Here is a 17288-nt window from a genome sequence, read left to right as displayed (position 1 = left end):
CACTTGGCATACAAGGCCCCAAGTGAGCTGGTTCGCGGTGGTACCTCAGCACCATGTAGTACCACACCCGCTGCCCCTAGCCCCGAAGCCTTGCTTTCAATTCTATGTTCCTGCCACGTGCGATTGCCTCACAAACCTTTACATATAACACTTCCTCTTTTTAAAAAGGCATCTCCCACATCTTTGCCACTTCCCAATTTACCCTTCTTCTCTCACAATTCAACTTAAATGTCATTCCCATACAGAACCTTTTCTTGAGACTAGACTTCTTCTGTTCTTATACTCTTATATATAATTCTCTTGTGTGATACTTATCACAATTTTAATTGTATAATTAAATGTGCAATTAATTATCTAGTCTCTGTTTCCTAAATTACCACATGAGCCCTTAAGGGCAAGAACACATCTGTTTACTCCCATATCCCTAGCACCAGACACTAAACATTGGTTGAAACAATCTCTTTTTTCTTCAGGCATATTCTCTGATGACATGTACGCTTCTTTCATGAAACATTCAATAAATAAGAGTCAACCTGATTTTACACATGACCTTTCCTGCCACTGTAGTCAAATAGGGAAAAATAGCCATTAATTTTCCTGCTTCACAAATGAGAAACTGAGGCCCAAAGAGTTTAACTAACCTGGTTATTTTTGTTCCATCTATGCTGACATTTGAAGTCAGAGAGTCTGACTCCTACTCGCTTTTCCTTGGACTAGTCACTCACAGAACATCATTACTCAGCCTGCTCACAACACAACACTCATGCTTAAACAGAGTGCAGCTTTCTTCCGGCCGCTGCACCGGAATTTTATGCAGCTTACCATGGCCTGAGTCATTCATGGAAAGCATCTGGGAACACATTATGTAAAATACACCAGCTCACCTAAAAATGTTCTTTCATCACTAAGGCACAAAGGGTCAGTGGGGTGTTCTGGGAGAGTTATCTGAAAGGAAAGCATACATTTGGGGAGAACATTGCTCCCCAATTACGACCCCATGACTTGCCTGTAGAACAGCTGGCGGGTGCTCAAGTGTAAAGACCTGGGAAAGCTTGACACTGAGTAAAAGACTTTCAATTCCTTCTCTAAGGAGATACATTAATGCAGTCGTGGAAATGAATATCCATTCTGTGGTTTTGAACCTCTGAAAGTAGCACTTGGGCAACTAAAAAGTCTCATACCATGCCCCAGGGCTATAGAGAAAACTTGCAGAGTAATTGGTATTATTTGCCTAAGAGATAAGTGGCTTCTGAGAAGTTCCTATATGGTTGTGGACTTGCCTCTTCCTCTTGTTTTTCCTTCTAACACTCTTCTGACCCCCCTATCCTAGGAGTGAGATTCTTCAACATGGTCAGTATTGGTGGCCTATAGTTTACATGCTTTTGTTTTCAAATAAGCAGGCAGTTTATCTCTGCCTCAGGAAGTATAAAGACAGAGAAATGTCAACGGGCCAAGTTAAAGAAGTATAAAGCCCAGTTTAGGCACTATTAAAGTGTTTGGAAAATCTGCATTAAAATTTTAACATCAAAGTGATATGCCTCTCTCAATCAATAAACAATTGTTGAGTGTCTGCTCTGTGTTTATTTGTGATGGGAGCAGTCAGGAAATTCAAAAGAGCACTCAGGGAAGTAGAAAGGCAGAGTAGATAGAACAAAGGCCTTAGAGTCAGAAGAATGGATATGGTATCAGATTTTCGACTTATTGGGTCAACTTCCTTTGGGCCTGTATCTTATTTGTATAGCTCTAATAGCCTTACCAGCTTCACAAGGCTGTTGTCAGAATTGGGGAAGAAAAGTGTATTAAAACAAGCTCCCCACCACCAAAACTCATTTAGCATTTTGCTAGCTCTTTCAACAAATATTTTTGAAGGCCTATACTAGACATAAAAAAACTAACCAGACAAAATCCAAATCTCATGGTAGACTCCTGTTTATTCTTCAAGATTCAAATCAACTGCAGCCTATTCTGTTATGTCATTCCCTAAAATAAATCCCTTCCTTAAGTAATCTTGAATGCCCTTACTTCATTGCGTTACTTTATATATTTGGTTAAATGTCCATGTTCAACCCTAAACTATGAGTTCCTCAAAGACAGAGACTGTGCCTTATTCACCTTTCTGCTGTCATGATGCCCAGCGTAGCACCTGGTCCAGAAAGTATGCTTTCTTTGGAATCTTAGACTGGATGTATAAAAAGATGAATGGGTATGGGACAGCCTGGGCTCTGAGAGGGAAATCAGCATGAATGCAGGAAGAAGGTCTTGCCTGAAACAGAAGGTAGGTTTTGATTTGCAGGAGGAAGTAAAAGGAAGACAGTAAATCCCATGATGAGAACCTGGTGATCTATGTTGAGGAATTTGGACTTAAATTTATAAGGTGTCAGAGTCTGTTAGGAATCCTTTGGCAAAAATATGGTATGATCAAACTATTATCCAGACAAGAAAGAAAAGCTCTTATAACTGGAGAATTCTGCCTGTAATCAATGTCTTGCTACACATTGAATAGAAAAATTTCCTGAAGCCAAAGATGGTCTTGCAATCCTGGGAGGTGCCCTTCTGCTCATGTCCAACAGGAAGTCATGAGAACACGACAGTATATCTATCAGACACAAAAGGTGGTTAATGAAAATCTATTATAAACACAAAATGTTGTTGAACAATGCCTGTATCAGAAGGGTTCAAAATGGGCTTATTTAAAAATGTAGTTTCAATAACTTTTTTTGTGTGTTTTTACTTGCAGCAAGAAAATTCTCTTGGGCAAAAAACAATATATGCAATTTTAGTATGATTCACCTTTAATGTCATTTATTCTTCAGAGATAAATATATAAAGAAGAAAAACATGACCTAACAATGTTAATCCAAATGATAAAGGGTATATTTTGTTACCAAAATTCTATTTAATATTTACTATTGCAATACTAAAACATTCTCTGAAACTTAAAGATCAAAGAAGTTTCTGAAACTAACCAGCATTTCAAGGAGTAATTTAAATAACAAGATAATCTAATCTATCAGATATTTTGTCATAGACCCAACCTTTACAAAGTTGAGTAGAAATTTTCACCTTCCTTGCTTTGAAGAATCTGAGTCCTTCAAAATTGTATCAGATGTTTTTAGTTTTATTGTGTAAGCTTTTCCAGAAAGCTTCAAGTCAAATATTTTTAAGGAAATCCTTTAAAATGTAAAAGGGACACTAGAAATAAAATCACCAATAAATTCTTTATGACATGAGCAAGTCTTTATGTCACATGTGTTATGGGATCAACATTTCTTGTGTCAGATTTTCGTAAAGTAGGATGTCAATGTTCACCTGACTGGGCTTTTTTTTCTTAATATTATAAATAAGGTTGCAAGATGCTGTTCTCAAGTACCATATGTCTTCCTTTCCATTGTTAAGAACCATTTCTAAAGATCTAACACAACACCAGATGAGCCACACTGACTAGATTTGGGGGTAATTGGATTTTCTTTTCTCTTCACAAAAATTATGCATGCCTGGAAAGAACAGCAAGAATAAACTGCAACCAATGCCTACTAATTACCATCAGCTAGTGCCTGGCTTTTGAAATCTGATTTAAGAAAGAAAAAAATGAAAAAAAAAAAAGCCCAAAACAAAACAAAAAAAAAAAACCACAGGCTTGGCTGATAGAAAACTGTATAATGTTTAAGCAATGATGGGGGAAGCCCAATCTTAGGCAGGCTAGACTTTGGACCAAACCCAACTGATGTTTCTCATCCTTGTTTATTTTGTTACTTGACATGATTCAACTCATTAAGGATTTCAAAGGTCCAAGGGAAAGTACTTCTACTTTGCCAAGGCATCCTTAGTTGGAATTCCATTATCTCCCATGATCCGAGACAAGGATTTCCTCCTACTCAGTTCTGAGTAATTATGTGTAAGCAAACCCTTGGTGTTCTTGCAGAGTGACTGTACTGAGTTGATGGTTCAACATGAATCATTCATGTGGCAGGCATCTTCAATGGAGAGGGTAAGGAGGGCTAACATTGATTTGCAGTGTTTATATGAAGTATGACTTTCTCATTCATTTCATTTGATTCATCAGAGTTGATGTTTGTCCCTGTAAACCATTCCTTCTCCTAAAATGATTATAGGAAAAGAAGAGAGAACAAGCACATTTGATCAGTCCGTCCTGCTCTACCAAGTTTAACTTAGGCTGTGTCTTCAGAAATATTGTTTCCTCCTTGAAGAAATTGAGAATGAGTCGCTCCACCACCACCCTGGCCTGCCTGCCTTAACCCAGCCTTTTTCCTCTCTTCACTTCTCTCCCTATCAGTGAAACAAAATAAGTGTAAACTAGGAAATGAGATTTTTTTTAATGACACTTTTTTATTTTTTTATTTTTTATTATTTTTTTGTGAGCAACATGGCTGCTTATTTCACCTGGGTGCAGGCAGGCTGAGTCCGAAAAGAGAGTCAGCGAAGGGAGATAAGGGTGGGGCTGTTTTACAGGATTTGGGTAGGTAAAGGAAAATTACAGTCAAAGAGGGGTTGTTCTCCGGCGGGCAGGAGTGGGGGTCACAAGGTGCTCAGTGGGGGAGCTTTTTGAGCCAGGATGAGCCAGGAAAAGGAATTTCACAAGACAATATCATCGTTTAAGGCAAGAACCGGCCATTTTCACTTCTTTTGTGGTGGAATGACATCGGTTAAGGCGAGGCAGGGAATTTGCACTTCTTTTGTGATTCTTCAGTTACTTCAGGACATCTGGGTGTATACGTACAGGTCGTCGGGGATGCAATGGCTTGGCTTGGGCTCAGAGGCCTGACATTCCTGCCTTCCACTGTAAGAGTTACCCAAAGTGTCTATGATGGTCCAGGAGGCTTCCGAGGAGATGTGGCAGCGTCAGTCTTCAGTCGCTAAGCCCAGAAGGTCTGGAAAGGAGTCAGTCAGAGAGCCTTGGGCCAGAGCTCCAGGGGCTCTGGCAGTGGCTACCAGGCGAGTTGGACAGTCCGATTTCCAGTGGGGTCCCGATTTAAAATTGATGAGATGTTCCTTGGGCTCTTTGGTCTGAGGACCAGAGGTCATAGGTGGATCTTTCTCACGGAGCAAAGAGCAGGAGGACAGGGGATTGATCTTCCAAGGGAGGTCCCCTGATCCAAGTCACGGCACCAAAATGTTATGTGCGTCCGTGTGAAGAGACCACCAAACACGCTTTGTGTGAGCAACATGGCTGTTTATTTCACCGGGGTGCAGGCGGGCTGAGTCCGAAAAGAGAGTCAGCCAATGACGCATTTTATACTTCACATTTTTAAAGCTTCCCTCTTTTGGAGATGGAGGTGGGAGAAGCAATAAATTCCTCTGAGACTATGATAAAAATGCATCCTCCCAGAATAATTCAACAAGGCACATATTTACAACTGGCATACACCTTTAGGGAGGTTAAACTCTAAGGTGGATCTCCCCTTACACCTCCTCCCTCCCTCCCATGCCCAAGGACATCACGTTAAACTTCTGATCTGAAAGTCTCAGATTTGAGGGCAATAGGACCTGAAGCCATTCTTTTCCTTACTTTTTTTTGATAACATACCTGACAAGGCATGCTACAAGTTTCAAGAGACAACAGCTCAAAACAGAGCCTGGTACTATTCAGGACTCTGAACCATAATGATTCTTGTGTGTCTTTAAAAGCTTTGTTAAGAGCTTCAAAGAAAAAACAACAACACATTTGAGAGACCACCTTGGCAAATTACTTGGTCTTTCTTATTCTTTTTTAACAGCTTTATTGGGATATAACTCATATACGATACCATTTACCTAAAGTGTACAATAGCACAATTCACTGCTATTCACAGAGTTATGCAACCATCACCACAGTTAATTTTAGAAAATTTTCATCACCCCAAAAAGAAACCCAGTCCCATTAGTAATCCATTCCTTATCCCCCACCCTCCTCCAGCTCTAGGCAACCACTAGTCTACTTCTTGTCTGTATGGATTTGCCTCCTCCAAATGACAGCACATCTGGAATCCGCCCATTGTGTTAACTCTTCTGTAAGACTGTTTCCCCAAATGCAGTTACCATAAAACTACTGGCTTGAGTAAAACAATTGGGTGTGAGTGAAGCATTGTATTAGGCATACAGAAGTTTCAAAGGTGAGCTTTCTACATAGTTATGAGAATTATTCTAAAAAGAAGCAGTAACTACCACAAAAGCCATATACAATGATATGACATTTCAAAGTATCCCACCCAGTCTTGCTCTTTATAGCTGGCTGACTTCATCCCCAACTCTAAAAGCCAGGGCTCACTGGGAATTATCCCAGGCATCGTTTCTCGTTTATGATCAACATTCCATTCACTGGAATCCCAAATAATTTCTTACTTCCGCCTGATCCCTGGAGCTTTTTAGTATGTTTATAGTCTCACAATATTGTTTCAGATCTTGTAGCAGAGATGGATAGTTGCCTCTCCAAATATATGTTCTCCTCGTCTACCTTAGTAAGAGAATCCCAATTTTTAACTAAGCACATAGCTACCTTATAGCTTCCTTTGCAACTGTATGTAACTCTATGACAAAGTTCTGCCCAATTATATGAGGGCAGAAATGTTGTATACAACTTCAGAGACATGATCCTAAGGGGTAGAGGCATGCCTTTTTTTAATCTTCTTCCTCCTTCCTTCTGGCTTACAGACAGTGCCAAACAGCCATCTTCAATCATCTGTTGAAAGTCACACATCGATAGAGACAAACAGTCATCTTCAACCATCTAATGGAAGTCACACATTGAGTTTGACTGAGCAAAACATAGATCGAGTGTAGGTTTCTAGAATTACCTTAGGTGTCTAGACTATCTGCCTCTAGACTTTTTACAAGAAGGAGAAATCAACTTTTAAGGTACTGTTATTTGGGGGCTTTCTGTTAGTCACAGAGGAACCTAATTCTAGCTGGGAATCCTTTACCGTTTCTCAGGCCCTGACCCTTTTGTGCCTTCCACTATTGGCATATTCACCTTGTAGAATTTTCTCTACAGAGTAATTGTACTATCCAGCTACTGGTATGCTAAAATCCTGGAAAGATCTCTGAGTCATGTACCCTCAACATTTTTTATCTCATATTCTTAAAAAAAGAAATCCTTGGACACTAAGAAAGGAAAATTAGATTAACTAATGAGAGCCAATAAAGTCTTCATGGAAAAAAAAATACTTCAAGATAGTGGATGAAAACTAACTAATAAAGCTGGAAGCAGAGATCTTTCCAAACATAGGGAGCAAAGTGCTTGGAGACTACAAGCCCTCAAATGTGTTTGGGAAAAAACAATCATCTAATTTCTCTATGTAATTTCCCTATTCAGTAAATAGAAATTTGGCTGGAAACATTGATTGAGCCCCTATTCTTGAGAGCCTTTATGAGGCTTGTACCTCTCTGCCTGGATTATTATCAAACTATCTGAAGACTTTCCAGTCATCTCAATCTTCTCCTCCAAATAGCAACTGTGACCTTCCTAAAATGCCAATCTGACCGTATCTCTCCCTATCGAACTTCCCTCAATGACTTCCCCTTGCTCTTAAGGTAAAGTCACAATTATCAACATAGCCTCCAAGGTCTATAGCACCTGGCCTCTGCCCACATTTCAGCTGAGCTCCCCCTCACCACCTCTTGGCCATGTCATTTTCTTTTTGTTCCTTCATCATGTAAAATTTCTTCTCAGCTGGGTGTCTTTCCTTATGCTGCTCCCCTTACTAAATCTTCTCTCACTGCTATAATTTCCTGAGTTTCAATGAACCAGCATTCAAGTCTAGGCTTTAAACATGACTTCCTAGTCCTCCTAGACCAGATGGGGCCAGGTTCAGCCCGGTATATGCTCTCAGAGAAACCTTATACTTATCCATTATCTCTTGTATCACAATCGTAAGTTATTTTTGTAATTATCTCTTAAATGTCTATTTTCCCTACTGAGCCGTGACACCAGTAATTATGTCTGTCTTTCTCTTGATTGTATTTCTAGAACCTAAAATAGTTCCTGGACCAGATTAAATTCTGAAAAATATTTGTGAATAAATGAAGGGCAGAAATATGATCAGAACTGTTCTCTCTCTAGATCTATCTATCTATCCTGCCATAATCCTTGGTTATATGGTTTGGCTGTTTCCCCACTCAAATCTCAGCTTGAATTGTAATCCCCATGTGTCAGGATAGGGACCTGATGGGAGGTGATTGAATCATGAGGGCAGATTTCTTTCTTGCTCATCATGATAGTGAGTGAGTTCTCACAAGATCTAGGTGTTTGAAAGTGTCTGGCACTTCCCCTTGACTCTCTCTCCTGGTCCACCATGGTAAGACATGCCTACTTCCCCTTTGCCTTCTGCCATGATTGTAAGTTTCCTGAGGCCTCTCAATCATACCTCCCATTAAGCCTACAGAACTGTGAGTCAATTAAACCTCTTTTCTTCAAAAATTACCTAGTCTTAGGTAGTTTTTTATAGCAGTGTAAAAACAGACTAATTCACATGGGGTCTAGAGACAGCTCATTCCCTAAATTAAAAAAGAAGTACCTAAATAAGCTACACTAAAATTATCTGAAACTATCTATTTATGCTTCTATTTCCATCATGGGATAGTGAGTTTCTCAAGGGCAAGAGCATGTGTATTTAACTGTCTGGTACATAGTCATCATTTACTGCAATATACAAAGCAACTTATGTCTTGAGAAAGTATGTTGGCCCTTTATCCACATCTGTTTGACCTCTCAGCTCTCTGTCCCTGGTCCTCTCCACCAGTGACAGTACTCAGGCCTATGGACTTGAAGACCACCTAAAGACTGATGATTTACCAGACTGGAACTCTAATTTCAATGCTTAGCACCTATAGTAGCATCTCAAATGTAAGAGAACTAGTAGTTCTGTCTTTTCCTCTGTCCCTCAAAAGCTGTTTGTTCCATGTATCCTTCGTTTCAGAAAATGGCATCACCATTTTCTAAGTTCTTGCTATAGCTTGAATATTTGTGCCTCCCCACAAATTTATATATTGAAGCCCTTATTCCCAATGGATGCTGTTTGTATGCAGAACTTTTGGAGGTAATTAGGTCATGGGGGTAGAGCCCTCATGAATGAGATTAGTGTCCTTGTAAGAAGGGACACAAGAGATGATTTCTCTATCCACCATGTGAGCATACAGCAAGAAGGCAGTCATATGTAAACCAGAAAGGGAGTCCTCTCCAGGAAATGAATTGACTGGCACCTTGATCGTGGCCTTCTCAGCCTCCAGACTGTGAGGAATAATTTCTGTTGTTTACGCCCTGCAGTCTATTATACTTGTTATGGCAGCTGATGAAGCTAATGCCAAGATAAAATCCTGGTTATTTACCTTGCTATTATGCCTCATGTCTAAATCATAAGCAGGATCTTCAGTCCTACTTAAGCAGCATACCAGAATCCATTGAACGGATTTCATCTTTACTGTCATTGTCCTCATCACAGCCCCATCATCCTCCATTCCTCCAGTGGCAGCCACACTGGTTTCTCTGCCCTCTCTAGTGACCCTTCTACCTAAATCCACAGAGAAAACAGGGCAATCTTCTAAAATTGCAAATTAGATCATATCATAGATTAGAACACTTTAATTGTTCTCAATGGACTTTGGGAAAAAATAAAAAACAAAAAACACCCAAACATCGGCACAGTGTTTCAGAGTGTATGACACGGCCTATGACATTCTAGAAGATCTGACCTCCTCACTAGTCTCTGGTCTCATCTGGGATGCTTTCCCATCACCTGTTTTGTTCCAGCCACATTGGTCATTGTTCTTTCCTTCAAATACACTATTATCTAATTTACTTATTTTCTACTTTTGTTGTTGCTTTTTTTCTTTTTCTGAAACAGGAGCTCACTCTGTCACCCAGGCTGGAGTGCAGTGGTGCAATTGTAGCTCACTGCTTGAACTTGAACTTCTGAGCTCAGGCAATCCTCCCACCTCAGTCTCCTGAGCAGCTGGGGCTACCGGCAAACTCCGCCATGCCTGGTTTATCTTTTTTACTTTGAGTATAGATGAGGTCTTGCTATATAGCCCAGGTTGGTGTTTTCTAGATTTTTGTTGTTGTTTGTTTGTTTTTTGAGATGGAGTCTCGCTCTGTCATCCAGGCTGGAGTGCAGCAGCATGATCTAGGCTCACTGCAACCTCCACCTCCTGGGTTCAAGCGATTCTCCTGCGTCAGCCTCTTGAGTAGCTGGGATTACAGTTACACGCCACCATGCCCAGCTAATTTTTGTATTTTTAGTGGAGATGGGGTTTCACCATATTGGCCAGACTGGTCTCAAACTCCTGACCTTGTGATCCACCCACCTCAGCCTCCCAAAGTGCTGGGATTACAGGTGTGAGCCACCGTAATTTTTTACTACACCCCCTCTAGTTTTTTACTACGTCCCCTCACTAGACCATTAGCTTCTTGAGGCAATGGATCTGTTTTTCATTTCACTATCCTTTCTCCAGCACTTAGACCAGGACTTGGACTGTAAGAGGCCCTTAGCAGACATTTGTTGAATGAATTAATTACTAGAAAATGAGAGCTTGTGAAAGTAGGCTGAATCGAATGAGAAAGGTAATGACAGTAGGAGAAATAATAGCACACCCTTGGAAAAGAAATTCGTGAGGCAAGAAATCACACAACAAAAGGTAAAACTTAAAGATATTCTGGATGTTAGGTTTTAATAAGTTTGGATCATGCAACCCTTTACAAATGTTATGACATTGATCAGCCTATATTTTTCAGAGTGTTCCTTGGATACTCTGAATCTCAATCCAGATCCTCTCAGCAAGGGTCATGGATGCCAGAATAACAATGTCTAGAAGGTGATCAGTGACAGCTTTACCCTCTGGGGGAACACTTCATTCTGAAGTTTAGCTTCCATTTTACATTGCCACTTTTTTGACATGTCAACCATTATCTCAAATTCTCCCTTTAGACAGACAGAAATGAGAGTACCTGGCTGGTGCTGTATTAACCTTGAGAAATTTTAGATTAGGTAAGGTTGTGTAGGATAAAATATGAAACAAAAAAATTACCTTAAGAATTTGTTTCCCACAGTGGAGTTCCTCCAGATACAGCCAACTTTGCTAGGTTTTACTTAATTATAATTAAAATATCATTATTAAAATTTCTCAGGAATTACACTGTGCTCATAGCTTCCAGAAAGAAGTAAATTATTGTCAAACTGTGTGGATACAGATCCATGGGTTGAATATAGTTTTTCCATTGGGTTAGTCTAAAAGGTAAAAGAAAATGCATGTCTTTAGAGCATTTCCTCTTGTGCACATCAAATATACAGTGTGTTGAAGGCCTGGGAGGCCACCCAACCTCCTACCTGTTGGATTACACTAGGATAGTGTCACATTTTACTAACGCTCCCTAGAATATCTTATTTTAGAAACATATTCCGCCTCATTTTATCTGAGTTTGCTCAAGAAACTGAAATCGTCGTGTCCTGAGCTCAATGCCGTGTGCAAGGTCTCTGGTTAGCACACAGAAAACTCTAAGGAATCGTAATTCAGTGATTCTTGCCATCTGCAAGCCTGTGGAATTCAGGTGCCCACAGGAAGGAATGGAGAGGTTTTTCCAGCCTGACCGTATCACCTGTCTCACCACAAGAACCTTCTGTTTTGGCTGTCGTCCCTCTGTCAGACTCAGGCTGTTCTTTATGGTCAAGTGTGAGTTTAATGTGTCTGGTTTACATTCTGTTGGTGAAGTGTTTCTCTCAGTTCCAAGCTCCTTTCCTTCCATCCAATGGCTTGACTGCTTTGTATTCATGTTTGTTTTTTAAGAGGAGGTAGGATGGGTGGATGTTAGGGACCGTAAAACAACTCTAGAAGTTTAAATTCACAAAGTAGTGAAATTAATAATAATAAGGAGAAAGAGAGGCACTGTTAGTGCAGAGAAAATCCAGCAAGTAGGATTGGTGGTGTAAGGATGTGGTAGATGATTAAATAACTATGTGAGTGTGGAGTAGGCAGTAACAGTAACCATTTTTTTATTTTTATTTTTTGATGAATTAAGCAGAAGTTTTAATGACTATCCCTTTTTCATATTTGTGAGGTGTGGGATGCTATAAGCTATAGTACTGTGGCACAGGGCTTAGTGGGGAGGAACACAGTTTTAAAATTTCTCTTAGAACTCAGCCCACTGGAATTATGAAAGCAGCCTCAGTAAGTAAGATAGACTTGCATGCGTCTAGTTACTGAGGTGTAGGAAAAGGAATGACTCTAGTTACTGGAAACTAGTATTTGCATTGGACAACATTATTATTTGAATTGGATGGTGGAGGCAAAGGTACATCTTAACTTTATCAAACACGTTACAGATGCAATTCGTAATTCCTCCACTTAAGGCCATTATGCTTGTGGATACAGGATGACAGTTAATACTTTTAAAACACATTTTTAAAAATGACCTTTAAGCTCCTCAAGTATTCTAAGGATATTCTTAAGCTCCTTAAGAATTCCACCAATAATTTGTTTGCAGGTCAAAGACTGACACCTGCTATATCCTATTGTTGATTATTTTACAAAAGTAATTTAGTTATAGAGGCTGCTATAAAAGCCTGCCTCACTAATTTTGTGTGCCTAAAAGAATCAGAGAAACAGGCTTGGAAAAATATTTTCCCTCCCCAGGGAGTAAAACAGGTTGGGCTGTGCCCATCTAACAAAGTAGCTTGCATTTTAAGGTTACATTCACTGGGATGAAAAAAAAAAAATATTTTAGTTCAGGTAATTTCTGAAGATAACTCAGTTCACGGTAAATGAAATATCTTCCTCAGAATAAGAGGAGCTCAGCGTTTAAGGGGCTTGCTTTTCTAAGTTCTCCTTCCCTTCCATTTTTATCAGTTGGATTGAGAGTGGGTGGTTCTCACTGATCACCACCAGGGATAGCTCAGAGCGCCGAGCCTTTGCAGCTTAGTAACTTGCAGGAAGCGCTTCCCTGTTCACTCACAGGCCCATCACGCTTCATTCTCCCTAGGGAGGGTGCACTCGAGGTTTGAGCGCGGGGGTGGAAATTGAGGCGTTTCCGTTCTATTTTGGTTTCTCCTACTGACTGGCTGCTCAGCTGTTCATGAGTCATCCTAACCTCAAAATCTGTCATTAAAACAGAAATAATGATACCTATTTTCTGTGCCTTACATGAATTGCATGAAGACATTATTCATATTTCTGAAATACATGTGAGAATTAGTCAAGGTTAGCTGTAAGAAAAAGTACAATGGAATTGTTTTTAATCCATGATAGCTATGCTTTTATCATTTAGATTTTGAGAATTCTCTATACTGAAAAATGAAGAATGAGAAGAGATCCCAATAAGGATTACATTTGACGAAACACTTACTTGATGAACTGGATTAAGATATATACAGTTTTTTAAAAAATATATGGCATAAGAATTTATTTATTCAAATGTTCACTTAATAACATTTTACGGAGCATCCTGGCACTGACTTGGACACTGGAATTACCACTATGACACAGAACCTCTGCTAAAGGAGACCACTAGAAACAAGACTGCATGATTCGAGGTGACTGCATATGCAAATCTGGTGATATTTGAGAGATGGGCATTTTAATATCATCTATACTAGTGGTTCTTAAAGCAGAGATTAGGAACTTCAGAGAGAAAGAATTCAGGTTCATAGGAAGAAAAAAATCTACATTTACCGTAAATATGTTTTTCTACAGCTTATTTTATATTACTTAGTGGTTCTTTTTCTAAGCTTGTAAGTTTAATGTTTATATTTTACTCATTCATATTTAGAAATAAAAACATTAAAAGACATGCATTTGTCTCTGGATACCATTTTGTCCATATTCTATATATTGCTTTTCCTGTTTAGTGCTGTCAGTATTGTATAATAAATACTCTATAATTGTAACTTTTATTAGGTGATCCTATTAACATTTCTAAATGATAACATGCCTATGCTTTAGTTTTTGCTCTCAGCATCCAGCAAGCTTACATAAGCAGATTTGTTTGCAATAGCAGTTTCTTTTGTCTTTGTTGTGAAGTGCAAGTTCCTCATGTGAATTGTTATATACTTGACCTCTGGCTAGGAAGAGTGTTTTATGGCAGCCCCGTTTAATTCTTCCTGGTCCAGCCATGCACAGGTTTCTACTGCACTAAGCATCTTCACCACACACTCCTGTAACCAGACTTCTGCCAAACTGAATAGTCTTTATAGCAGGCCCCTACAAACAATAAAAGCAAGTTTCTTTATTTGGGTTTGGAGAATAAAAAAAGAAACGGAACCAACTACCCGCTCTTTATTATCTCATTCTAGGTCCAAGAGAAGATACCCTCACGAATTGGCATTCTCTCCTTGGGATAGATGGGAGAACTCTGTGTGTGATGTTACTGACCTCTCTTGGACTTGAGCTCAGTTATGTGGTTTCCTCTATTTCCTGTCCTGGGAAGAGATGAAAGAGTAGCCCTGAGCCTCTGTGGAGCAGCATCCAGACACCATGGCTAGAATCCCAAATTCTTAGCCTCAGTCTATGAGCTGGGCTTAGATCTTTGATTATGTTGCCCTTTCCTCCCAAACAGGGCTGCCTCCTCAGTGGTTCCTCTCTCCCAGTCTTGTCACATGACATATGTGGTTCCTTTCTTAGTGCTTTATTTCCTCTACCAAACATCCATTCAGAAAGAATTATTATTGTCACAATGGTTTTAGCTCATTTAGGAGAAATAAAATTTAAAAAATATTTCTAAATAAATAAATTTATTCTTTTAGCTAGCTCATGCTGACCAATATATAAGATATTTTCTGATTCATCATATATTTTAAGCCAAAACACACTTGCCATCTGAACCCTAAACACATAAGTAGAACGTTTCCCTTTCTTTCGCTAAGGGACAAATTTCATAATATTTTGTGCAAAATGCACAAACACAGGTGAGCATTTTCCTTCCCTTCTCACCTCCCAAAGTCAGGTAATGAAAAAACCTTAGAAACTTGTACAAGAATTTAATTGAAATTAGATCTTTAAAAAATTAGATAATTCTCAATTCTCTGCTTCTAATTCACCAGATTTTGCATGCTCCTTTGGGCATTCTCTCTTTCTCCTCACAGTTTCCTGGTTGCCATCACACAAAATGATCCTTGCTAAAGGTATCAGCATCAATCCCTAACCCCTCATTCTTCAACTATCCATTTAAATTCCATCAATAGGCTCATGCAAATTATAGATGTTGTGAATAATTCTTTTATTGGGAGAAATTGAAAGAACACTATTTTAACAGTTTAAAGTAATCAGCATCAAATTAACCTTGCTTAGTCTTGTTCTCAACTAGCAGCTAGTCTTCTGACCAGTCCCATGACCAAGTGCCCACATTTGTCACCAATAGCTGAATATCTGACATAGCCATCTTTGAGTATTTACCTGGAAAACCTACTCATCCTTTTCATTCTATTCCTTTATCTTCATTCTCTCATCCATTCTCTTATGCTGTGGCTTCCTACCCACTACCTCTTCATTAGTTAAGTGGTTGTTTCTTTCTGTCTACCCAGACTTCCTGGTGCCAATTCATGTCCTGCCCACATTTTTGCTGCTTGCCTCCTGCTTCCCTTTCCTCCATAGTCATGTTTACACTGACTTTCTTCTGAGACATCATCTGTAACCTCTTTAAGAACCTTCCTTATGTTGATGACCTATCTAAGGGGCCATCTGTCACCCACATGGTACTATTTTAGCACTAGGAAAGGTGGAAACTGCTCAGAATATTTATCACATGTCTTTAACAGGATCCTAACTTTCATGTACGACTTCTGAAGATACATTATAAGAGAAATCCAAACTGCAGAACAAAGGGTAAGTCTGCAAAGATGCTCAGTGTCTTCATTTGTAACAGAAAAATAATTAGAATATGCCAGCCACAAAAGAGTATTTAATAAAGAATAATAAACCATCCGATATACCTTAATGCAACTATTAAAATTATGTTTCTAAAGAGAAAGCACTGTAATTATATGGAAATATCACTACAATATTACGGTAATTTTTTTTTAAAAAATAAAAGATTTACTTTATAGAGCATAACTAAGTCTTGTTTGCCTGTCTGTTTAACTTAGTCATAGAAGCCAAGACTGGAAAGAATAGAAGCAAGATAAATGCGAGTAACTATCACGTCGAAAGCCTACTTTCACCTTTTCTTCATTTTCCTTCTATTTTTCTTCATTTTCTAAATGTCTCTAATGATTAGTATGGTAGACAACCTCTAACATGGCCTCTTGTTGTACTCACCTTGTGCAGTTCACACCTGGATAGTCTCTCCTCTTGTTGAGGGTGAGCTGTACTTGTTTCTAACCAATAGATTATGGTCAAGATGATGGGATGTCACTTTCATAATTAGATTACAAAAGATTGTGACTTATATCTTACTAGCAGACTTTATCACCTTCTTGGCTTTCATGCTTTGATAAACAAGCTGCCATCTGGGAGAAGCCCACCTGGCAAGGAATTGAGGGCAGCCTCTGGTCAACAGCCAACAAGGAACAGGGGGCTTTATCCCAACAACCTGCAAGAAAATGAATGCTGCCAAAACCACCTATTGAGCTTGGAAATGGCATCAATCAAGCCTTCCTCAGCCAAGCCTTCCGATGACACTGCAGACTTTGATTGAAGCCTTGTTAGAGAACATAAAGCAGAAGATCCAGTTAAGCTGTACTCAGATTCCTGACCCTTGGAAACTGTGAGACAATGAAAATGTGCTGTTTTCAACTACTAAATATTGGAGTTATTTGTTACAGAGCAATAACCAACTAGCATATGAAGGTATTGTTTTTATAACACAGTAGTAAACTTCTTTTAAAAAGGATATTCAAATAAAATGAATTTGAAATGGTAAATGACTTTGTCAACATTGTCTTAGTCCATTTTCACACTGCTATGAAGAAATACCTATGACTGGGCAATTTATAAAGGAAAGAGGTTTAATTGATGCACAGTTCCACACGGCTGGTGAGGCTTCAGGAAACTTGCAATCATAACAGAAGACAAAGGGGAAGCAAGGCACTTTCTTTGGGAGGCTGAGGTGGGTGGATCACGAAGTCAGGAGTTCGAGACCAGCCTGGCCAACCTAGTGAAACCCCGTCTCTACCAAAAATACAAAAACATTACCCTGGTGGACAGTACATGCCAGCTACCTGGGAGGCTGAGGCAAGGAGAATCACTTGAATCTGGGAGGCGGAGGTTGCAGTGAGCTGAGATCATGCCACTGCACTCCAGCCTGGGCGACAGTGCAAGACTCCATCTCAAAAAACTAACAAACAAACTGCTGCACTTTCTTCACAAAGCAG

General features: G+C 39.4%; 1 long non-coding RNA gene across 1 annotated transcript in view; it reads left to right on the top strand.

Moving 5' to 3' along the window:
* LOC105481700 (uncharacterized) overlaps window positions 1-15560 on the top strand; it is a 42341-nt gene extending 26781 nt beyond the window's left edge. The window contains exon 3 of the long non-coding RNA XR_987107.3: window positions 13250-15560. This is a non-coding gene — a long non-coding RNA (uncharacterized lncRNA). The remainder of the gene's footprint in view (window positions 1-13249) is intronic.
* Window positions 15561-17288: the final 1728 nt, after the last annotated feature.

This window comes from Macaca nemestrina, chromosome 16, assembly GCF_043159975.1.
Source record: "Macaca nemestrina isolate mMacNem1 chromosome 16, mMacNem.hap1, whole genome shotgun sequence".
Classification (NCBI taxonomy): domain Eukaryota; kingdom Metazoa; phylum Chordata; class Mammalia; order Primates; family Cercopithecidae; genus Macaca; species Macaca nemestrina.
The sequence above is the reverse complement of the archived record's forward strand: the minus strand, read 5'-3'. Positions and strand labels throughout refer to the sequence as shown.